This window comes from Panthera pardus, unplaced genomic scaffold, assembly GCF_024362965.1.
Source record: "Panthera pardus isolate Hobbes unplaced genomic scaffold, ASM2436296v1 HiC_scaffold_20, whole genome shotgun sequence".
NCBI lineage: Eukaryota > Metazoa > Chordata > Mammalia > Carnivora > Felidae > Panthera > Panthera pardus.
Window position 1 is genome coordinate 28,267,902 of NW_026526766.1, and position 25,442 is coordinate 28,293,343.

General features: G+C 42.3%; 1 pseudogene; it reads left to right on the forward strand.

The window, feature by feature from the left end:
- Positions 1-4,216: 4,216 nt before the first annotated feature.
- LOC109251677 (protein YIPF6-like) lies at positions 4,217-5,503 on the forward strand (annotated as a pseudogene).
- Positions 5,504-25,442: the final 19,939 nt, after the last annotated feature.

Consider the following 25,442-nt stretch of genomic DNA (forward strand, 5'->3'; position numbering starts at 1 on the left):
AAAGATGAAAACATTTATTAAAAATAACCTAGAATTATAGTGGCCATTATGGGGAATTTCCAGTTGGACGGAACTATTCACTTAAGATGTATACATGAAAGTCAGGGTTCTCAGTTTAAATAAACAGAATGGGGTACTTATTTTAATGCATATGCAGAAGACTCCAAAAGCCTTCAGTATTCCAAAATAGCTGCATTGAAAGATTCACTACAAAAGGCTACTGAACAATTAGAAACACAAGAGGTGCTTAAGACCAAAGACTATAAGACTGACTTACGTCCTCCACCTCCTCAGCCCTCCTTGCCCTGAGTGCTGCATCTGCTACTTTCCTGTCCTAGGTGCCTTTCCACCTGAAGACACACTCACCTTTTCACAGGACACCACCTGAGGTTACAGGTGATCTTCCTGAGAGGCCTTTCATTGTTGGTCAAGGACTGAACTGAGGCCCACAGTAAAATATTTCTTTTTTTTTTAATGTTTATTTATTATTGAGAGACAGAGACAGAGCATGAGCATGGGAGGGGCAGAGAGAGGGAGACTCAGAATCTGAAGCAGGCTCCAGGCTCTGTGCAGACAGCTCAGAGCCTGACATGGGCCTCGAACCCAGGAACCATGGAACCTGAGCCAAAGTCGGACATTTAACTGACTGAGCCACCCAGGCGCCCCGCCCACAGTAAAACATTTCTTAAACCTGAGCAGGGCCCCCAAGAGTTTTTAGTTTGTTTGTTTCATATTTATTTATTTATTTATGTATTTATCTATTTGTCTGTATGTGTTTGTTTCATTTTTTAAAAATGTTTATTTATTGATTTTGAGACAGACTGCACTTGAGAGCCAGGGAAGGAAAGAGAAAGAGGGAGAGAGAGAATCCCAGGCAAGGTCCATGCCAGCAGCACAGAGCCTGACTAGAGACTTGATCTCACGAACCATGAGATCATGACCTAAGCTGAAATCAAGAGTCTGATGCTTAACCAATTGAGCCATGCAGGCGCCCCTTTTTCTTTCATTTTTAAATCAATTCCTCCTGAGAAATAAAAATTCACATTATCCCTTCCTTTCCAAGTCCAGTCTCATTAGTTATGGATCCTTTTTTCCCAGGAATAACTATTTCCTTCTTGTCCATTTGGCTTTACATCCTAAGAATGTGGCTTGCCTTTCCACTTGCCTGGGCTCTCTCTTCAGCTATCTTTGGGAGTGGCTCTAGATCTTGTCAAAGTAGTACTGTTTACACCCTTTTGGAGGATGTCTTTCAGGTCCATGATGTTGTTTAATACTGCCAGAAATGTTATTGGTTTTCCTGGCTAAAAACTGATAATATATTTTTAAAAATTTTTATAACTCTATAAGAAAAACTTACACCAAAATTAAAGTTGATCATCAGAGCCTGCTGGAATTTTTTCGTTTTAATTTTTTTCAGTTTTTAATTTTTAGGCCTTATTCTACCAAACAGAAAAATAAAAACAGATCCAAAGTAAAAAGTTTTTTTAAGATTTTATTTTTTAAGTAATCTCTACACCCGACATGGGGCTTGAACCAACAACCCAGAGATCAAGAGTCACATGTTCTATCAACTGAGCCAGCCAGGCTCCCCCAACTAGTAAGTTTTATACCTATTTCATGACAGTAATTTTACACCAGAAGCTATAAGGTCTGCGACTCTGTACATTCACGTTCATATTTTTATGTGTTGTAAACGCTTCTACATTCAGATGGCATTGCTAAAATTCCCTTGTGAAGACCTCTATTTACCTGGTTCGAAGGCAAATGACAGTAAGCACTGGGCATTCTAAAACTGCAAAAGGTAGAGACCAACCCAGATACTTTCAAGTTCAAAAGATCTAAGAAATTATTTGATAAGTTACTTTAAGTTTGATGGTTTAATTAACACAAACACATCTTTAGAGTTATGAACAGTAAATAAACAGACTTGTATTCTACCTGAGTTTACTAACCAAATAAGTTATCTCTTATAAGATCTTACAGCCACAAAAAAATAAATAAATAAAATAATAGCCTAGGATAAAACTTACTTTGTCTAATGCCTAATAAAGCTTTGTAAGTAATCTGCACAAAATTGTTAAAAACAAGTAGATGAAATCTCAAGTTTTGGAGTAAATTTTTTAAATGTGGATCCAGGGGCCAAGTGCAGGCTGATCCAAGATGGGCCATTTTGGCAAAAAGATTGTTTTGGAGTTAAAAGAAACCAAAACCCAGCTGATTCAGGAAAAACTCTTTACCTCTCCCCTTAACTATCTGTCTGTAGAAGGAAGGGTACATTAGCCTACAGATTGCCCCTTCCCTAAGAAACTAAACTACACAACAGGACATTGTTTTCCAAACATCCTGCTTGCCAATGGTCTCCCTCCTCTTTGTATCCCCAGCCCTGACCTTTCTCCTTATCTCAGGATGTCCTGTGAGCCTCATGTTGCCTGTCTTTGGAATTCCATGACAACATGGGTTCCCTGTATGTATGAAACTAAATTTGATTTTTCTTCTGCAACTGTTAGATTCTTAGCCCAACTCAAAGGGCAGAGGAAATTTTTCCTCCTGGTAACTAACAAAATTCAACCAAATAAATTTGGAGATCTAAGTGGCTTTCTGAAATGCTTCATGAATCAGGCAGGACCCCACTAAGCATATAGAGATGTGCATCCAGGAGTAGTACAAAATGGAAGACTTTATAGAAGGGGGTGTCCAGAGAGTTATTAGCAAAGGAAAAGGATTGCTCCTGGCAGTGCTCTTTCTAGGGGACAAAACATGTTTCTACCTCGCCTCTTTGAGGGACGGAGAGGACCCAAGTGGCAGACTCATTGGACTAGATTGAAAAATTCATGGCTGACAAGTTAATATTACATTGGTGGGGTAGGTGGAAACTGCAGTTAGGTTCTATATTAAGAACCACTTTGAGGGGCTCCTGAGTGGCTCAGTCAGTTGTCTGACTTTGGCTCAAAGTCAAGATCTCACGGTTTGTGGTTCAAGCACCGCATTGGTCTCTGTGCTGACAGCTCAGATCCTGGAGCCTGCTTCAGATTCTCAATCTCCCTATCTCTCTGTCCCTCTCCTGCTCATGTTCTGTCTCTCTCTGTCAAAAATAAATAAACATTAAAAAAAAAAGAACCAGTTTGGGAACTTAGCTGAAATGACATTCTGGATTTAAAATGACTACTTTTGAAGGGTATTGCAAAGATTATAGAGGATAAGTTATATGGCAGTCAGCATACAATCCCTAGCATATAGCTACTATATTATTCTTCATGATGTTCTGGTATTTAAGAGGGCCCTTATCATCAAAACACCCTTGTTAGGGTCATATCTTAAGATATATCACTGAAGATTTGAGAACTGTCAAACAGTCCAGAAATAATAGGACACATGACAAGCCCTTGAGGTCTGGGGAGAGAAAAGCACCTGAGGTCACAGGACCCAACAGAGATAGACAGAGGATTAGGGTCAGAAGGCCACAACTCTCTCAGCTGGAGCCATTCCAACACAGTGTCTCAGGTGTGCTCTCTGCTCAAGGTTGGATGGAGAATAAAGGACTAAGGTGCACTTGGAGTCTCTCAACCAAACCAGCTTCCATCATCATAGCTTTCTGCCCAGATTTTCCTTGCTTAGTGGGTCCCCAAATGGGCATGATGCACTGAAAGAGGTCAATCGTGGGTAGATCTTTGGGCAAAATGCAATGCTGCCTCCTGGACTCACCTCAGTGAATCTCGCTCATCAGTGATCAAGCTGGTGTTCTTCCCCTCTTTTCTTGCGCATTCTCAGAAAAATAATCAGCAGGTCAAAAACTACTTTCTCCACTTCTAGTGGATTCACTTTCTAAACTGGACTTGTCAGAAAACATGAGTCAACAGTTGCCTTAAAATTTCAGTGTCTAGGTCTTGACCTATTTGTAATCTAATGGAAAAGGTAGTGGGTTTTTGTGCAAATACAGAGTATGTGGATGTTTAATTATCAAGTGGAACAACTAACCAAACCAGCGACCTGGCTCGTGAGCAATAGTGTCACATGTTGCTTACATGGTCGTCCTGGGGATGGGACAGGAATGCCTCATTTCCCTGGCTTGTCTCCCCCCATTAGAGCTTTCATGAACAACTTGGCAGGGGCTGTTTTTAAGGATTCTCAGAGGGACCTTGGCCATTGTCCTCCCAACAATTTCTTCTGTTTTTTAATTAAAAAAAAAACAAGTAGGGAGCAACCTGGGAGAAGGAGGGCCAAGATGGCGAAAGCAGCAGAGTCTTCGGGAGAGCCAGGGACAACGTGGCCCAGGCCCCTGTTTGCAGGCCTTTCTGATATATCCATCTCACAAGACATCCTCGTGGAAGGAGAATTCACCATTCCTATGAGATCTCACATTCGGGAATTTGACAGCTCCACGTTAAATGAATCTGTTCAGAATACTATTATGCGTGATCTAAAAGCTGTTGGGAAAAAATTCATGCATGTTTTGTACCCAAGAAAAAGTAATAGTCTTTTGAGAGATTGGGATTTATGGGGCCCTTTGATCCTTTGTGTGACACTTGCATTAATGCTTCAAAGAAGCTCTGTAGATAGTGAAAAGGATGGAGGGCCCCAGTTTGCCGAAGTCTTTGTCATTGTCTGGTTTGGTGCAGTTACCACCACCCTCAACTGAAAACTTCTTGAAGGAAACTTATCTTTTTTCCAGAGCCTCTGTGTGCTGGGTTACCATATACTTCCCTTAACAGTGTCAATGCTGGTTTGCCAGTTGGTCCTTTTGGCTGAGCAGGGACCAATAAACTTCATGGTCTGGCTTTTTGTGGTGATTGTGATGTTTGCCTGGTCTATAGCAGCCTCTACAGCTTTTTTTGCCGATAGCCAGCCTCCAAACCGCAAAGCCCTCGCCATTTATCCTGTTTTCTTGTTCTAGTTTGTCATCAATTGGATGATTCTCACCTTCACTCCCAAGTAAATCAGGAAATGGAAATTAAAAGCCAGTGAATTTAAAGCTCATCTGAAGGATATAATTCACCATGGAGCTTTGCCTCTGGCCCTCTTTTGTCTAATTTTGGAGATATTTTGAGATGAAATGGGAGCCATAAAGCACCATCGCCACTTATATAAGGAACTGATGTTTGAAAGGTTGTCCTTTTCCTCTTAATGTCATTTCTTGAAAATACATAGTATACACAGTATAGTGCTGCCTTAAGGCATGATAGGGTCACTGTGGTCCATTTGAGTGACAACCAATGATTTAGAAAGCACATGGATACATCCTGCAAGTTGAGTAGAATTAGTAAGTGTATTTTCAGTTTTGAGAATACCAGTTCAGGTGTAGCTCTTAAATACATTGCCTTATGACTATTAGAATATGCCTCTCTCTTCATAAATAAGAATGGATAGTCTGTATCCATTTTCTTTTATTTCTCTCTTAGGCTTAAAAAGGCAATGACAGAGGTTGGGAAGGGGTTTCATAACTGGGTAGGAGAAAACATGCATTCACCGGTGTTCAGATTTTGACAGGGGAAAATTCTACACTTGTTGCTTTTTTTTTTAATTTTTTTTAACATTTATTTATTTTTGAGACAGAGAGAGACAGAGCATGAACAGGGGAGGGTCAGAGAGAGAGGGAGACACAGAATCCGAAACAGGCTCCAGGCTCTGAGCAGTCAGCACAGAGCCTGACGCGGGGCTTGAACTCACGGATGGGACCGTGAGATCATGACCTAAGCCGAAGTCGGACACTCAACCGACTGAGCCACCCAGGCGCCCCTACTTTTTTAAAAAGCAAAGGGCAGCTAAAGAATTGGCTTCTTTAGTCTTTCCATATAGTCACCTTTCTGCCATGCTTAACAGCACCTCAGTGACACTCTAATTTTTAATCTTACCCCCCCTAGCTCTGAATATGCAAACTGTTCGCAGTTACCATATAATTTTCCTTTGATTAAAGCTCTCCGTGGACCAGTGCTTGAACTTATCCAGGTGGAAGACCTTAGTCCTTCATTCATATTATCATGTGGGCACTTTCTTCTTAACAGTAGGAGGTAGTTTGGATACAGCATAACTCTAAAGAATTATTCTGCGTAGTCTGGCCTCTAACTAGAAAGTAAAGCTAAATCAGAAGCCTGCACTTAACCATGTGAACACGGAGGGATTTAGTGTTCTGATGGCTGGTTCACAGAACAGCTAGATGCTTAGAGCATGACGTAGGATGAGTTAGGTTTACAGCTGCCACCTTTTCATAGTGGCCTTAGCAGTTTTTCATTAGGTGTGCTTGTCGGATTGGGGAATAGCAATATATTTTCTTGGTTTTAGACTTTATTTGTAAATCTAATTAACTCTTCTTTAGACAAGTACTTTTTTTGCACATGTGCACCTGCTTGTATTCTCAGCTATTTATACACACAAGTGTGAGGGCTTTTCAGGGAGCAGAGTGTCTGGAAAGGCTGATTTCTAAGCTAAACTGGGCTCCTTTAAGGTAATATGAGCTACTGCCTTCTATAAATTGCCCATTGAAGAACTCTTAGTAGACAAAAGATTAGGAGTCAGGCAGACAACATCCACTGCATATACAGTTACTTATAAAAATAGGAATTTATTCCACATTTTTTCTTTATCATGGAATTTAAATATTTATTCATTTTGTATCTAAAGACTATCTACACATAGATATATAATTTTAAAAACACACTTTCTCCATTCTCAGCTTAACTAAGAACAATACTAGGACAAATGGGTTCCTGGAGTGATAATAAATTACAAAGCATTACAAAGTTGGTCCCCTCTGTCCCAGCCTTGTCCAGAGTTTTTGGTTATATCTTTATTTCAGCTTCCCTTCTAAATTTCAAAATAAACCCGTGAGCACAAAGCCAATGTTTCAGTATTAAAGTGGTAAAGAAAATATTTTGAAACTGGTTCTAATTGGTCCAAAAGTATCATCCATTTCCATTGTCTGAAATTTTCTAACTTCTTACCAAAAACATCTCTCTTCCAAAGTTATTTCATACTCTGTCACAATGGTTATAATGTAAAATTTAAAAAAATAATACTGTTTCTCAAAAGGGAATTATCTGCTGAATTTTATTCAGGCTAAATATTTTGGTCAGGAATTTTTAGGGCCACAAATGAAGTAGGGGTTGTGCGGGGGTGGGTGGCGGGGGTTATACATATTGGGTGTTAAGGCAGCTTGTTCTGTATATTAACCTGTTGCTCTTTGGTGACTTCAAGAATGGTTTTATTTGATTTAAATGAAGGTGGGTGAAATGGAGATTATCTTTCTCAAAATGAATGATCCATTTTATGGCATAAATTATATTTTCTTAATATATGCAAAAAAAGTGCATTGCTTTCTGTAGCAGAAGACCTGATTATCTGGAAGTTGTAACCCTCAACACAGCTTTCCCTGATTTGCTGCAAAGGCACATGGATAATTATAGAAAAAAAGACTAGAAGAGAAGGGGATTTTAACAAAGGAAACCCTCTTCCAAGAACTGGGAATTTTCATGCTTTAGATGAAACTCAAGTGTGTGAGCATCATTACCAAATGTGGTGGATCATTGCCGAGTGTGGTGCATCACTACTGTCGTGGCTTGTCATTTGCTGCTCCTGCTTCTGAGATTGAGCCTCCACTGTCATATTCTTTAGCAATAGGAAGGGTAAAGACTGGATTTAATCGCTGTTCAGATTATAAAAACTCAACTGATGCAAACATATTTGAATGTGCCATGTAGTCATAAATGTCAGCCATACCATTAATTTTCAAGTCTTTTGCATTTTAAAAGGCTTATTACATGAATTCAATTGGATCTTTTTGTTTTGATGGGGTTTTGTTTTGTTGGGCAAGGTGGGCTTGTCACAGAGCATGGGACTGGTAAGCATTTAACTGTTTACTATATTTGTCTTTTTATAAAGTATTCCCCAGATGTGATGAGAAGGTTAGCAAGCCTTTGTATTTGAAGATTTAATTGTACACTTTTTTTTTAATTTTTTTTTTTTTACCGTTTTTTATTTATTTATTTATTTTTGGGACAGAGAGAGACAGAGCATGAACGGGGGAGGGGCAGAGAGAGAGGGAGACACAGAATCGGAAACAGGCTCCAGGCTCCGAGCCATCAGCCCAGAGCCTGACGCGGGGCTCGAACTCACAGACCGCGAGATCGTGACCTGGCTGAAGTCGGACGCTTAACCGACTGCGCCACCCAGGCGCCCCTAATTGTACACTTTTTATAAGCTAACTACTTACTGTACCTGGACTTCCTGTTTATTCCTGGAGATGAAAATGAAAATCTCCTGTCATTTCAAATCTTTGGGTCATCAAGTCATTGAAATGTATCTAAATGCTATCATGATATGATCAGACATCCATTGCATGCAGCTGTTTTATTCCAGGTAAAATACTGACATTGTTACTCTTCATTAGACTGTTAATTTCTGAGACAATTTGGATAGAAATAAATGTGTGAATGTTAAAAAATAAAAAATTAAAAAACAAGTAATCACTTTGAAAATATGACAAAGTTCTGGTAAGTGAGATTAAAAAAAAAAAAAAAAGCATCCAAAATTCCAGTCTACTTCCTTGTGGCCTCACAAACCAGTAGACAACTGGGATTTATGGCTCACTCAAGGAATACTCTGTTTTGACTGATGGCCTTTGATCATCATAATAACCTTTATCTTATCTTACAGATGAATGAACTAAAGCTTAGAGAGGTTTGGGAACTTCCTTAACAAGCAAGCAGGGAGCCAGGATTTTATCTCAGGAGCTGTAAGCTATAATTTCAGACCAGAAAGCACTTAGCACCACAGGGCTGTGCCAGACCCAAGATGGAAGGCTGACAATCAGTGAAGATAATGGAAGAGAATTGCAAAGGACAATAGTTAATGTTTTATGCTGCAGCCAAGGGACCTCACACCTTCCCCACCACCTCCCCAAAATCAGTACCCTAGGCACAGTCCCTAAAATGATGGTTTGGAGAATTGTTGCCAGGCATGGGAAGACAGTTGTAGAAATCAGAATCCAGTTGTTATGATGATCAGTACTAGAATCTACTATGTACAAAGCTGTGTCTGAAACATATAATCTCTCTATAATCACTTCATTTTTACCAAAGGTAGTCAAATTAATATTATTTGCAAAATAAGTCTAGTTTTGAAAAATACTTGGCCTGATTATTTACCTAAGTGCAGCAAGAATAGTGATTGACATATGATTTCATTCATATGTGGAACTTGAGAAATCACAACAAACAACATAAGGGGAGGGAAGGAAAAGTAAGATAACAACAGAGAGGAAGGCAAACCATGAGACACTCTTATATACAGAGAACAAACTGAAGGCTCCTGGAGGGGAGGTAGGTAGGAGGGTGAGTTAAATGGGTAATAGGAAGTAAGGAGGGCACTTGTTGGGATAAGCACTGTTATATGTAAGTGATGAGTCATTCGGTTCTACTCCTGAAGCCAAGACTACACTGTATGTTAACTAACTTGTATTCAAATAAAAAAAAATAAAAAATAAAAAAAGTAAAGTAAAACAAAATAAAATAAAATATAGTGATTGATGATGTAGGCTCTTTAAAAGCTGCTTTGATGGAACTTTTCATAAGAAATTTCTCAGTTGAACTTTTAACAGCCTCTCAAGGCCAGGAACCAAGCTAATTACTTGCCCTCAGAGTTCATCTGCAATACCTATAGGTTTGGGGGGATTCTTCTCTACTCAAGGTTCCCCAAATATCCTGGGGTTCCTGTACCTGTCAGGAAGCCACCCTCTTTACTCACCTGGTAAGGCTGCTGTGAACTCTGTCACAAGGCTGACATCTTCTTGGGGCTTTATAGGCTCCATAAAGTCAACCTTAGTTCCTTAAAGCTGTCTGGTCAGATCTGAGTCTGTGCATGTCTTTCCCAGGTAGGTAGGACATTCCAGTCAAAGCCTTGGTCATATAACCAGTGTTTCCAATGTGTCCCTGTTCTAAGGAAAACAGATTCTTACTGAATGTATGCAAATAAATACATCGCCATAAAAATATAAGAGTACTCAGTGAGGTTCTGAATTTTGGAGGGTTCAAGTGGGGAGAAAAGACAGCTGTTTCAATCCTGCTTACAACAGTGTAATACATCAAATTGCTAGAAGTCAGTTAGCTTAAAAGAAAATGTTTCCTTAACTCTGGGAAAACAAAACATTTTTTAAGTGAGCATGAAGTCATAAAAATGCTACCAATCCTCCTTGGTTCATTCAGTCCCATGTTATTAAGTCTTGTTCTTCTTGAATCCAGTTTTTCCACTAGTTCTGGATATTTTTACATAGCTCGGTTTTATGATCTTAAGGTTGTCAGAAATCTATACTCAGAGGTTTAGTTTCTGGTTTTGTTTCTATGTTTTATTTTTTTCATAAGCCTCACTGAAGATGAAACACATTGGCAGGAAGCTTTTATAAAAGTATTGAGTAGAAGTATAAATGTCTGTAAATAATAAAAAGCTTGAAAACGGCTATGGCTAAAGAACTGGTGAGAGTTCATGACAATACAATTGACAAGGACATTTGATTGTTTCTATGACACACAACACTTCAATATAATAACAGACCTGGACATCAGGTCTCTGTGGGCTTTATACAATTTTATACGATTTTGAAACACTTATTTTAATAACATCTCTATACAATTATAATCTAACAGAATTTAGCATCACTTACTCGACAATGCTTTAATTTATGTCATTTTTAACACACCAAGAAAGGCTAATTAATTTCTCAGAAAATCTTTTAAATGTTCATATATATATATATATATATATATATATATAATGTGTGTATATATGTGTATATATATGTATATATACACACATACACATCAAAAGGTTTGAGCATTTGATTAAATGGGATCATAGATCATTATGTAACAGTAGTTACGCATTTAACAAAGTGACAATAAAGGATGTCAAAGGCAAAAAAAAAAGAAAGAAAAGAAAAAAGATGTCAAAGTTTATATAGTTATAAGCAAAATTTGTTAAGATTTTTAATAGAAAGACTCAGTTTTCTTAAGTTTTCAAAATCCAGATAGACATAGAAAAGTATTTTCATGGTATATAGAATCTGGTTTTTTGTTTTGTTTTTTTAGCAGATAACTTTGAAGGTAAAGAAAAACCTTTGTTTATAATTTTTTTTAACGTTTATTTATTTATTTATTTATTTATTTTTTGAGACAGAGAGAGACAGAGCATGAACGGGGGAGGGTCAGAGAGAGAGGGAGACACAGAATGTAAAACAGGCTCCAGGCTCTGAGCAGTCAGCACAGAGCCCCACCCGGGGCTGGAACCCACAGACCGCGAGATCGTGACATGAGCCAAAGTCGGACGCTTCACCGACTGAGCCACCCAGGCGCCCCCCTTTGTTTATAATTTTTAATGAACAGCCAACCATTAGTTCAAGCAATATTTGTTCTTTTAACAAAGAGAAACAAATTTTCCACTAGGGTGCTTTTTTTTTTTTCTTTTTCTTTTATATAGTTTGTTTATTTTGAGAGAGAGAGAGAGTGCGCGCGCACACACAAGTGGGGGAGGGGTAGAGAGAGGGAGGGAGAATCCCACTGACAGTGCAGAGCCCAATGGGGAGCTTGAACTCACAAAACATGAGATCATGACCTGAGCCAAAGTAGGACCCTACACCAGGGTGCTTTTAATATCAAAATTCATTTCTGGGGCACGTGGGTGGCTCAGTTGGTGAACCTCGGACTCTTGATTTTGTCTCAGGTCACGATTCCAGAATCATGGGATCAAAACCCAAGTCCAGCTCCATGATATGTGTGGAGCCTGTTTGGTATGATCTCTCTCTCTCTCTCTCTCTCTCTCTCTCTCTTTCCCTCTGAACCTCTCCCCCGCTCACACACACACTCTCTCTCAAAAAAAAAATTTTTTTTTACTTAAATTTATTTTTTTTAATTCTTTTTAATGTCTATATTTTTGAGACAGAGAGAGAGAGCACCACCTGGGGAGGGGCAGAGAGAGAAGGAGAGAGAGGAACCCAAGCAGGCTCAGTGCTGTCAGCACCGAGCCCTATGTGGGGCTCCATCACATGAACTGTGAGATAATGACCTGAGCCGAAATCAGGAGTCTAGCACTTAACTGATGGAACCACCCAGATGCCCCAAGATTAGTTTAATTCTAGCTTGTACTGACCAAACATAAAACTCCTCTCCAAAGATTACTTTTCCATAAACCTTTTACAACTTTCCTTCTTACATTCAGATATTGTCTTAACTTTTTGCTGTTTTGTTCGTTTGTTTTTGCCCCCAATCAGCCTCACATTAAGAGAAAAATCTTCTTTTCTCTAATAAAAATATATATCTCCATCCTAATACCATTTTTTGACAAATTTTGCAATAGAGCTAGCCTGCACTTATTTGAATCTCAGCAAACACACAATAAAAGTCTCATATTTAATGCTGATAATTCTAAAGACACGTCTATTTTAATAAAATCAATAACCTTAAATTACCTTTAGTACCAAATAGAGCTCTTTCACAACTTAATGTTAGCAATACCATCTGGAGGAACAGAAATCATCCCGCATTTACAACATGTGCAGACATATACACAGACAAGATAGTAAAAAAAATACTAATTTTCTGGAGAGGACTTAGGCACATTTTTCAAATATCTCCCTCTATTTTTTTTCTTTTTTTTTTTAATTTTTTTTAATGTTCATTTATTTTTGAGACAGAGACAGACAGAGCATGAACAGGGGAGGGGCAGAGAGAGAGGGAGACACAGAATCCAAATCAGGCTCCAGGCTCCGAGCCCCACGCGGGGCTCAAACTCACGGACCGTGAGATCATGACCTGACCCGAAGTGGGACGCTTAACCAACTGAGCCACCCAGGCGCCCCTACTTTTTTTTTTTCTGATGACACCTTTTTCTCTACAGTTTGCATTTCAAAAAATGGCTTTAGGTCTTGGAGAAGATGGGGGTAGAAAATTTGTATCACAAAGCTGCAGAAAGAGTGTTTTAAGTTTTCTCCAAGGTAGAAATTAAGAGCATATCTTACTGATATCGGAGGTGGTAGAGTGTGGGAAGAAGAGCCCTTTTAGCAGTTTGTATTTTAAAAAGCTCGCTAAATTAATCAAGTGAGCAAGTAAGCAAGTAAGTAAAATTTTTTGAAAGGCCACTTTCCCTACTTTCCCCCTCCCCCCCCCGCACCCCCCCCCCCCCCCCCCGCCAGGCTCAGATGATTCGGGCTGTCTTTACATTTTAAGACAAGATTTATAATTGTAAGAAGAGAGAAAATAATGTACACTTTTTTTCTAGAGTTTCAGAATAACTGCTATTTAAAATGGATCCTACTTGGGACACCACGAGTAGCTCAATCAGTCAATCAGCCACCGGGTAGCTGACTTGATTTCAGCAGGTCATGCATGATCTCATGGTTTGTGAGTTCCAGCCCCACATCGGGCTCTGAGCTCACTGTGCAGAGCCTGATTCGGATCCTTTGTATCCCTCTTTCTGGCCTTCTGCAGCTCACATTCTCTCTCTCTCTCTCTCTCTCTCTCTCTCTCTCAAAAATAAATAAATGTTAACAAAAACATGAAAATGGATTTTTTTTCCTGAAGTACAGGACAATTTGTTCCCATATCCTGATCTTTTATAACATCCAGAAACATTTTGAGAGGAATAGGTGAGTTTGGAGGATTGGTAAATACATGTGGATTTGGACTTGTTTTTAGAGTTGTACTTCAGGTCTTGCGGAGATTTGGAAGACAGATGGTTGTTTCTAATTTCCCAAAGAACTGGATTATAGATTGAAAGCAAGGGATTGGCCCATCTTTTTAATGAAATGATTTTGTTTCTCTGTTTATATCAGAAAGACTTTTCACTGAAATGGGAATCAAAAGATTTATACCTTTGTAAAGTCTGTGTAAAGCATTTTCACAAAAGCTTTCTTTCTGGGTACCCAATGAAACATGGCTTCTATTAACCCCTGAATATTGGCCTTTTGCAGATCATTTGTAGGAGGGCCTAGGGGAATTTTAGTCCTGTTTCCTCTGTGAAGTTGGGGGGGGTGGGTAGTGAATAGTTATTATCCTATTTAACTTCTCTCCACAGCTGGTAAGATATATTTTTTTATTTATTTATTTTGAGAGAGAGAGAGAGAGAGCTCAAGCAGGGGAGGGGCAGAAGGACAATCCCAGGAAAGTTCTGCACTGTCAGCATAGAGCCTGATATGGGGCTCAAGCTCATGAACAATGAGAACGTGACCTGAGCCAAGATCAAGAGTGGAACACTTAACTGACTAAGCCACCCAGGCACCCCTCTTGTAGGACATTTTAAAACCAGGGGCAAAAAGCTTTATAATTTAAAAGATCTGTTGGTGCCCAGAGGACACCAATTCTTTGGTGGTGGGGCTGTAGGGTACACCTGTAAAGAACATTGGATAAGAATGTCTGACCTGCAGCGCCTGATGATGGAGCCTACAGGCAGGCAAAAAGTGGGCCTTACTGCCGGTCTCAGGTGCTTTTGTTAAATTCTTTTTCCAGCTTTCAGCATTTAATTTGAACCTGGAGATTGGGCCAGAGTGCTCCCTGAAAGTTTTTAGGGCAGGGAAGTAGTAACAAGCAAATGAAGCCCAACCTTAAGAATGGCAGGCTGTCCTGTAGTAACGCCTGGGAGTGAGGAGCAGGGGCTATGGATTTCCTAAAGATGGCTCCTGCCTTAGAATATTCTCCTGTGTGTTTCCCCACCCGCCCCTCACAGGCAAGCTGGTGTGGCTAGATGCAGAGGTGAGGCTGGAGTGTCCATGGCTGTGGGCCTCTTGCAGGTGTGGCTGCCAGTGTTGTGAAGAGCTGGGGGCAGGGGTGGTGGGAGCAGCAGGGAACAAGAGGAATCAGAATTCTAAGCCAGTCCCTCCTTCCAGGTGGTCAGAAGAGTGTATTTGCGTAAGTAGGAGGCAGGACATGTGCTATTTCCCTGTTTGTTTGCTTTAATTTTCTACTTCAAGTATTTACCCAGGAATGGGGGCCTCTGTGTGCATTCCTGCCCATGGCTCACAAAGTAACTGAGTCTGGACAACCCCATCCAAGTGCTATCATAACTCAGAAATGACCTTCTACCTGGTCTCTCTGCACACTGGGAGGGAAATTCCCTAAGTGGGTTCCATCTTGCTCCCACCTGCTGAGCACACCTGGACCAAACCAATCTCCTGATGTAGGTTTGTCAAGCCACCTACCTCTCTGATTAGATCTCCTCAGGCATCGTTCTCCCCCAGACCACCATGCTCAAGCCCTTGTGCCAGGTCTATCCCCCTTCCTTTTGGTGTGTTTCCTGTGACACACCCAGCTCTCTACTGCCCCAGGCCCTTTGCACTCACTATTCCCTCTGCCTTCCCTCAGCCCCTCCTCTGCTGCAGCCTCCCCTCTCTTGTCCTTCTTGTGCTGGTTTAAATGTCATGGGCAGAGAGGGGTCCCCTGAGCAGTCAGTGGGAAGTAGCCCCCCACCCCCTTTCTCTCATTTCACCCTGTTTGAATCCCTGCACTTACACCAGGCCAGCAATCCTTTCTGTAATAGACCAGGTGTTTTCTCTCGTGACGGTCATGTGTCGCTAAACCAGTCATAGACAAGAGGAAATGAAAGGGGTGATTGTGTTCCATAACAGTTTATTTACAAAAACATGCACTGGCTCCTAGGCTGTTGTTTGCCAACCCCTGACTGGCATTTTCCTTATTTGTTTACAGCCTGAGTCTTGCCACTTGGGCGCTGTGGTCTCCCCTGTACCTAGAACAGGTCTTGGCATATCTGGACATTGAATATCTTTTAAGTGAATATCATTTGGTAACTGCATTGCTCTTTGGAGCCCCAGTGAATCTTGGGTTCTACTTTCCCTTTTTCCAGAACATTTTCCCCTGGCCACGTAGCTTCATGCTCCTTGCAAAAGTGACTGAACTTCAGCATATTGACTGGGAAGCACTGTCAGAATCTGGGGACACCAGATAGCAGCAGGGAGAGGACAAGGCTTTCTGCACAAGGCAGGATGCATTTAGACCCAGCAGGGAAGGAGCTGCAACTCTTCATGATGCAAATGCAGTTTATCTGCGGTGACTTTTTAATCCTGGGCAAACTCCCAACTTTGTCCTCTTTTCCAGTATGTTCCTGGGCACCTTCCTTCACTGTGCTCTCTTAGGCTTAGAAAAATAACTGCTTTGATATCAGTGTATGAAGCATCTGATTGGAAGGACCATAAAACTAAATCAAAACAGACTAACTTCTTAACCACTCCCAAAACTCGGATGTTAAAATCAGATCAGCAGGGCAGGTGTGGTGACAATAAACTAGATGCACTCGTGACATCTACCTGTACCCCCTCCCCACCATTCTGACATGCACCCCTCATCTTCCTGGGAGGCAGAATTGGTCTAAGCAACAGCACAGTTCTGGGCAGGTCTGTGCAGCTGTACTGGCCTGTTCACTTTGGGGCGGGGCACAGGGCAGAGTCAGAGGGGCCGCTCTTTTTGTAAGAAGGTGGTTCCCACAACCCAAGCTGTGGCTGTGGGTCTCCTGAGCCCCCAGAGCAGGGGTGGGCTGCTTTGCCAGCTCGCTGGGAGCAAACAAGCCTTGATTTGCAGCACCGGCTGCTTCCTGGGATGCAAATACTGCCACTAGGGCTGATTCCAAGCCCCAGTGTGAGGGCACTGAACACGCAGGTGGGAAGAGACGCATGTGGTAGGCTCTGCGGGGGGGCACCAGAGGCTCCAGCACATGGCTGCCCCCCAATCACTTCGTGGTGAACTGGGTCACAGCACACCTCGCCCAGCTCAGGCCTGTCCCGGCTTCTTCCTTCCCCCACAGGCTCTGGCCTGGGCCACTCCCACCCCACCCTGCCCAGATGTACTGGCTGCAAGGTCTCACCTCCCCGAGGTCAGCCCCCAGAGCTAAGGACACGGGCCAGCTGAGTAGCTGTCGTTGGCCACATTGTGTGGCTGCAATAGGAAGGAAATACCCAGAGCAGAGGGCGAGGGAGTGTCCAGGAGGAGCCCTGCAGGGGCCACGGCTTGCTGTCCCCAGAGAAGATCACATGGGAGGAAGTGTCTTCCGTCCAGGGTGCAGAGGTAGCTTCTCCGTCAGGCCTGTCACTTTTCACCACTAGGGGTCAGCAGTTAGCAAAAATGTTTTCCCAGGATGATTTCAATGTTTCCCTGTGAAATTATTATTTGTATGATACTGTATACAAACTCTATTCTAATCTTTTATCCTCACAATGCAACCAGTGAGCTCTAGAAATACCTGACATTTACCAATCTGATCTGTTCTTGGCAACCACGAGCCCATAGTTCACTAGACAAGTCTGTTCCTGACAATGGTCGTTCCCAGCACAGGATTCATTGCACAGGGAATGGACAAACTCATTCTTCTGAAACCTCATAGACTTTGTCAGACTCGGACTAACATTCTACAGAGAAATACACTGACATGTGGACTACGATAGTGTTGAGAATTGAGTCATTTTGTTTTCTTCCTTACATTTCTGTTTGCCAAGTGTCCCAGTTTTAGAATCAGAGAAACAGGTACATTTAAGAATAAGGGTTCCAGCTTTTCTCCTTCCCCTTGGATATTCCCCTTGTCCATGTCCTCAGTCTGTGATCGTGACCAGCCAGCCAGGACCTTCTGCCTGCTCGTCCTAACTTCTGAGCTCTGAGCCAGCAAGAGTGGGGGAGGCTGTGTATCTTACCTGCAAATGCTTGTGTGCTGTGTAGACTGCTGTAAGGTGCCTAGAGGAGGAGACCGTGGGGCCCACATTTCATGTGTATTCAACCCAAGCCCTGTGTACCTGGGGCGGGATCTTCTCCTGTGCAGGTGATCCTTGCCACCAAGTCTGACCATTCTAGTACCACCATTTGGCACAGTCTCTGTTGGATTTGTGCCCAGACTTCTTGGGTTCCCCTGAGCTCACTAAGCATCCACTATACAAAATCATGGGGAACTGACCTTAGAACAGTTCCCCCTTTGCAACAGGAATGCACACAACACAGGGTGGAGGAGAGTGGGGTGTGGGGAAGGAGTTCACCAGCTAAGACTGAGAAACTAAAATCTGAGCACATATGGCTGATGCAGCCAAAATGGCCTAACCTATTAGAGAGACTCTGGCATTTTCTTTTAATATATGTTAACCTTAATCCTTATTAGTATCTGAGTAGAACTGGAAGTGAAAGTGCATCCACTGGAATCCTAGGACAAGCCTAAGGAGGGAGAGTAAACCTCAATTTCCCAGAATGCATCAACCCCCTGCCACTTCCTTCCATTTTCTGTGAACTAATTAGCCTTTGTCATACTCAACTATGTCTGTAACCCAGACTTTGGGCATAATTAACCTCCACACTATTGAGAACTACCATATTCCTTTATTCTTCTTAAAATCAATGTGACTTAAAGCCACCATGCAAAATCTAGTCTCTTTCATTCATGGAGCCCCTCCTTCTCCCCATGGCTATGCAAGGGTCCTGGAGTTTTATAAACATTCTGTGTTTGCCAGCCCTTGGTCATTCCAGGATGCCTGGAAATCTTCCAGAGCCCATCCTTTCTAGACCAGCTTCACATAGCTTGAGTACAAGCAGGCTACTGTCCTCAGTCTGAGAATCCCCTCCCCTTCTCCCCTCTTGTCCCATTCCACTAAGCAATAGACACTTCATTCCTTGATGACAGACACATTATAGGAGGTATTCTCTCTCCCTGCAATTAGGAAATCTTTTGGTTTTGTTTGATTGTTTGTTCGTTATTTTGTCTTCAAACTTGGCTTTCAGAGCCCTTGGACTCAGGAATTCTAAATGAGACGTCAAGTGCTGAAAAGTGACTCTTTTCCTCTTTGCATTCCTGCTGTTGAAATCCTCATTTTCCATGAGACAAGGATGTCCCTGGCCATAGAGGGGACCAGTCCCTAGAAATGGAATGCAAATGGGAAAAGAACACTGACATTTCAGACAGTACCACTGTCCTGTGACACACATGACACAGGTCTGCAGGTGGCTACAGGGCCCCTCTCAGCATCTGATACAGTCTCCCCTCAGCCCTGACAACAGCACCCAGGACCTGCTCTAGAAGAAAGAACTCAGGAGTGGGAGGTCTTCTGCTAGGAGAAGAGAGTTGTGGTTCCCAGGGGGAGAAGGGAAAATCTCCCCATGAGGCAGTGCAAGTCACAGACACAGGAGGCACTTTCCAGAAATGTTGAATGGACACAGTGACAGAGGGTTAGGGACTGTGCCTGGGGTAATGATGTGGGGCCCCAGGGAGGACTGTGGTGCCTTGGTTGCTGTCCCCAGGACTGCAGCATAAAGCATTGGCTGTTGTCCTCTGCAATTGTCTTTAATGATCTTTACTGACATCCAGCCTTCAATCCCGGGTCTGGTACAGCTCTGTGTGCTGCCTTGTCTGGAGTTACAGCTCCTGAGATCAAACCCTGGCTCCCTGCTCACCAGCTGAGGAAGCTGCCAAGCCTCTCCAAGCTTCAGTTCATTCATCCATAAGATGGGATAAGGGGAATTATGGTGAACAAAGGCCATCACCCAAAGCAGAGTGTTTGTGACTATATTCAGTTGTCCACTGGCTTCAAGAGGCCACAAGAAAGTAGACTGGGAATTTGGATGCATATTTTTTCCATTTTTCTTATTTTATTTGTCTTTTAACTTAAAAGAAAGAGAGAGAGGAAGAAAGGAAGGAAGAAAGGGAGGGAGGGAGGGAGGAAGGAAGGAAGAGAAAAAAAAGTAACAAAGAAACTCTGGAAGGACAAGGGACAAGGTCTCTCTGAGAATCCCCTTCACAACAGCCACTGCCAGTTTGTTCATGAAGGTCTAGTGGCAGGGCAACCTTGCATTATTGCCCCCCCCCCCCCCGCCAGGGACATGACATAAGGAATGTGACATTGTTGCTCATGAGCCAGGTGACAGGTTTGGTTGATTGTTCCACTTGGTAATGAAACATTCACGTACTCTTCATTTTTATAGCAAACCACTGCATTTCCATTAGATTATGGATACGTCCAGGACATAGAGACTGAAATTTAAGGTAATCCTTCACTCATGTCTCCTGGCAAGTCCAGTTTTCCTGGACCGTTGTAGACTGATTCTACTGGAAGCCTACAAAGTCATTTTCACTTGTTTTTCATTTTTCTGGCAACATGCAAGAAAAGGGGGGGGGGGGAGGAACACCAGCTTCCAAGATGGATCACTGATGAGCAAAGTTCACCAAGGCAAAGCCTGGACTCAGCATTGCATTTTGCCCAAAAATCTGCCCACAGGTGACCTATTTCAGTGTGTCGTGCACATTTGGGGGCTCAACAAGCAGGGAAATGCAGGGCAGAAAGCTTTGATGATGGAAGCCAGTTTGACTGAGAGACTCCAAGGGCACCTACTAAGGTGACTTCACTCTTCATCCAACCTCGAGCACAGAGCACACCTGAGGCAGCCTGTTGGAATGGCCCCAGGTGAGTGTTTGTGGCCTCGTGTTGCTAATCCTCTGTCCATCTCTGCTGGTCCTATGACCTCAGGTGCTCTGCCCTCCCCAGACCTTAAACCCTTGTCACATGTTCTATTCTTTTTCTGTGTTGTCTGATAATTCTATAATCTTCAGTGATATATCTAAAAGCATGACCCCAACGAGGGTGTTTTGATGGTTTAAGGGCCCTAATAAATTCCAGAAAATCATTAAGAATAATAGTAGTAGCTACATGCTGGGGATTGTATGCTGACCACCATATAATGTATCCTCTATCATCCTTACAATATCAATCAGAGGTGGGCATTTTTAATCCCCTTTCACAGATGAGAAAATGGAGGCTCTTTAAGGTGAAGGGTCTTGCCAAGGTTATACATGACTAGTAAGAAGCAGAATCAAAATTTGAATCCAGAATTATTTAATTCCAAAACCAGTGGCCTAAATTACTACATATTTATTTGATTATTGTCTGCCTTTGCCTGTGAATCTATCATCATGTTCATGTAGGTCCTAAATAAGTATTTGTTGAATGAATGAACACTATCTCCCGTCCACACCTAAGGAATGGAGGTATAATGGTGGAATGGCAGATTGTTATGACAGCTGAGCAAACAAAGAGAGGACCTACCCCTACTTCCCCTCTTTGCTCCAGCTAAACTGAGTTCTCACCAGGCCCCTACTCGTGAAGTATGAAGTATGGGGTTGCACGATACCCAAAGGAACTACTCGAGTTTTCTAACTTAAACAAACAGCTCTGGGGAACATGTATGAGAAAGGATAGTAAGAGAGTGAGGCAGTGGGGAAAAGAACATAAACTTTTACTAAGATGAATTTCTTGACATGGACTCCTCAAGAAGAGTTTCTACATTTAATGATGGAGCTTGGGGAGTCAGAAAGGGTCTAGCAGTTTCACATGGTTGTGAAACATGGACCAAAATGTGTGTCCCATAGTGACTGAGTGGAAATTCCAGACCGGCTCTGGTTTAATGTAGAATAAGGGATACGGGTGTAGAAAAATTGGAATATTAGATAGGATTTGTCACTTAAGACATTCTTACCCACACTGGGAAGATGCAGAAGACATATTTTGGACCACTCTTGTGAGAAATGAATTTGTAATGGGTCCAGTGGCAGCCCAAAGCAGGGTTGGTGCCATCACTGTGATGGACAGCAAAGTCAGAGCAGCAATCAGAATTGTCTGCTTCACGCACACCTGTGACATTGGCTAGTTGATCACAGTGTTCCTAGAGGTCAAACAAATATGAAGCTGCTAAATTCTTACTAAGCAGAAAAGTTCCAGACTAAGTGAACAAAAGTCTAACCTGAGTCATAAATGAGAATCACATCCCTTAATCAATTCCAAACTTGATCCAGTTTACAGACCCTGGACCATTGAATGAAGGGGAGTCCAGGGCCCCTTGAGGAAGGACCCTGGGACACTAGCAAACATTTTTCCTGTTAATCCCTCTCCAGCCTTTCCTCCAGGCATCTCTGGCTTTGACCAGGGTAAATACATTGGAAATAATCAGACATTTCAGGGACTACTGGAGACTCACTCTGAATCAGCACTAATTCCAAGAGACCCAAAATGTCGCTATGGTCCACCAGTCAAAGTACAGGCTTATGGAAATCAGGTGATCACTGAAGTTTTAGTACAGATCCATCTCCCAGTTGTCCTAGTGGGTCTCCAAACCCATCCTGTGATTATCTCCTCAGTTCTGGAATACATAATTAGAATAGATATTACTGAGCCCTGTGTTTTGCAGAATCCACATATTGGCTCCCTGACATGTGAAGTGAGGGATATTAATGATGGAAAAGTCAAGCACAAGCCACTAGAACTTCCTCTACCTAGGAAAGTAAAACCAGAAGTAATACCACATCCCTGGAGAGGTTACAGAGGTTAGTGCCTCCATCAAGGCCTTGAAAGTCATAGGAGTGGTGATTGTCATTGCATCCCCATTCATCTCTCCTATGTGGCCTGTGCAGAAGACAGTTGGATCCTGGAGAATGACAGTGGATAATTGTAAGCTTAAGCAGTAGGTCACATCAATGACAGTGTTGGACCAGATGTGGATGCATGGCTTGAACAAATAGTGTGTGGCTTTGATTTGGTCAAATGCCCTTTTCTCCATCTCTGCCATAAGTCTAATCAGAAGCAGCTTGCTTTCAGCTGGCAAGGCCATCAATATACCTTCCAGGTTCTATGTCAGGGATATATCAACACCCCAGCCCTCTGTCATAATTTAGTTCACAAGGGTCATGATTGTCCCTCCTTCCAGAAGATATCACAGTGGTCTATTACATGACATTATGCTGATTAGACCTAATGAGCAAGAGAGCAATGACTCTAGAATTGTTGGTAAGACATTTTTTGTGTTAGAGGGTAAAAAAATAAATCAGACAAAAATTCAATGGTCTTCTATTTCTGTGAAATGCCTAGGCACCCAATGGTATGGGGCTGGTGGAGAGACCTCTTCTAAGGAGAAGGATATGTTATAGTATCTCCCCGCCGCTAACCAAAAATGAAGTACAAGGCTTCCTTTGGGTTTTGGCATCTTTGAATTAGGAAACAACATATTCCTCCTGTGGATGTCATGTCATGTCTATTTACTGAGTCCTCCTGTGGATGTCATGTCATGTCTATTTACTATTTACTAAACACACTGCTGGTTTTGAGTGAGGTTCAAAAACAAGAGAAAGCTCTGCACCAGGTACAATAGCTATGTGGCTGTTCTGCCGCTTGAGTCACTTTCAATGGTGTTTGAGGTCAGTGGCAGATAGGGGTGCTGTTTGGAGTCTTTGGCAGTCTCCTGTAGGTAAATCACAGCACAGTGAGGATTTTGGAGGAAATCCATATTCTCCTTTTGAGAAAGAGGTCTTGGCCTGCTCCTGAGCCTTAGTAGAGACTGAATATTTAACCACGGGTCATCAGTTTACAGTGTGACCTGGGCTGCCCGGCAAGCATGGATGTTATCTGATGAACAAAGCCATAAAGTTGGACATGCACATCAACACCCTTCATCAGATGGAAGCGATATATGCACCATTAAGCCCAAGTGGGCCCTGAAAACATGAGTAATTTACCCTAGGGAGCAGCCCAAATTCCATGGCCCCAACCCTGCCTTCTTTTGCCCAGCCTGCACCTATGGCCTCCCTAGGAGTTCTCTACAGTCTATTGACAGAGAAAGATAAGATTCAGGCCAGGTTTACAGGTGGTTCTGTACAATGGGTAGCATTCACTTGGAAGTACACAGCTGCAGCACTACAGTGGTTCCAAGGAAATTTTCAGGGAAAGTATGTGAACAAACCTTTCTTAATGGGTAGAAAGATATTTGTGTCCTGTGCGAATGCTCACCAAAAGGTGAGCTCAGCAGAGGAGGATTTTAATAATCAAGTGGGTAGGGTGAGCTGTTCTGTGAATAGCAGTCAGCCTCTTTCCACAGTCACCCCACCATTGCCCAAAGGACTCACAGACAAAGTGGCAGGGATGGAGATTATGCATGGGCTCAGCAACACGGTCTGCTTTCACAAGGGCAACCTGGCAATGGCCACTGCTGAGTGCCCAATCTGCTGGAAGCAAAGACGAACACTGAGTCTCTGATATGACACCATTCTCCAGGGTGATCAGCTAGCTACCTGGTGGCAGGTTGATTACATTGGACCCCTTCCATCATGAAAGGGGCAGCCTTTTGTTCTTCATCGAACAGACAGTCTGGATACAAATTTGCCTTCCCTGCATGCAATCCTTTTGCTGAAAGGATTCAATACAATTATGGTATCCCACACAGCATTACCATATTCCAGGACCTCACTTGACAGCTGGTGACCTGCAGCAATGGTCCCATGCCCATGGAATTCCCTGGTCTTCTCATGTTTCCTAACATCCAAAATGGCTGGCTTGATAGAATGGTGCGATGGCCTTTTGAAGACTCAGTTACAGCACCAGCTGCATGGCAATATCTTGCAGGACTGAGGCTCTTGCAAGGCTTTCTAGCAGGCTTTCTAGCAGGCTGCATGTGGTCTGAATCAGCATCCAATATGGTGCTATTTCCCCAATAGCCAGACCTCCAAGGTCTAAGAATCAAAGAGTGGATATGGGAGTGGCAGCTCTCACTATTACCCTTAGTGATCCAATTGTAAAATTTATGCTTCCTGTTCTTACCACCTTATTTTCCTCTGCTCTAGATGCCCTAGTTCCAGAGGGAGAAATGCTTCCACCAGAATATACACAATGATTCCACTGAACTGGAAGTTAAGACTGTTGCTTAGCCACTTAGGTTCATCACACCTTTGAGTCAACAGGTAAAAGAGGGAGCTATGGTACTGGCTGAGGTAAATAGTTCTCACTACCAAGGAGAAATTGGACTGCTACTATACAATGGAGGTAAGGGAGACTGTGTCTGGAATACAGGAGATACCTTAGGTTGACCTGTGGTTAAGGCCAATAGAAAATTACAGCAACCCAATCCAGCAGGCTAGTTTGGTCTAAGACCCTTCAAGGATGAAGGTTTGGGTCACTACACCAGGTAAAGTATCATAACCAGCTGAGGTGTTTGCTGAGGGCCAAGGGAATGTAGAATGGTTCATCTCCAGTACCAGGGAAAGGGACAGAGCCTGTGGAAGTAAGTAGTTATAAATACTAGATATGTAGTACTATGTGGCCACTTCCAGAATGAGGGTTGTCATTATCATGAACGTTTCCTTCTATTTTGTCATGAATACACATGTGTATGTATGTGCATAAAATATCTTTGTCTTTTTCCCCCTCTCTTATTCCTTTATCTAATTACATAAGATGTGCTGACTTTGTATCATAGTATTTAGTTATTGTTGATTTTACATCATAGTATTTTAGTTTTGGGGTATCAAAGACAAGAGTAAATAAGGAAACTTATTTCCTCTGTGGAGAAAGGCATTAGTGCATTTTTGGTTGTACAGTTTATTTGGATCATTTTAGGCAGAATTATGACCTTGTCATTGTCTTTATCTGGAGATGAAGTATGGTTTGAGAAGAT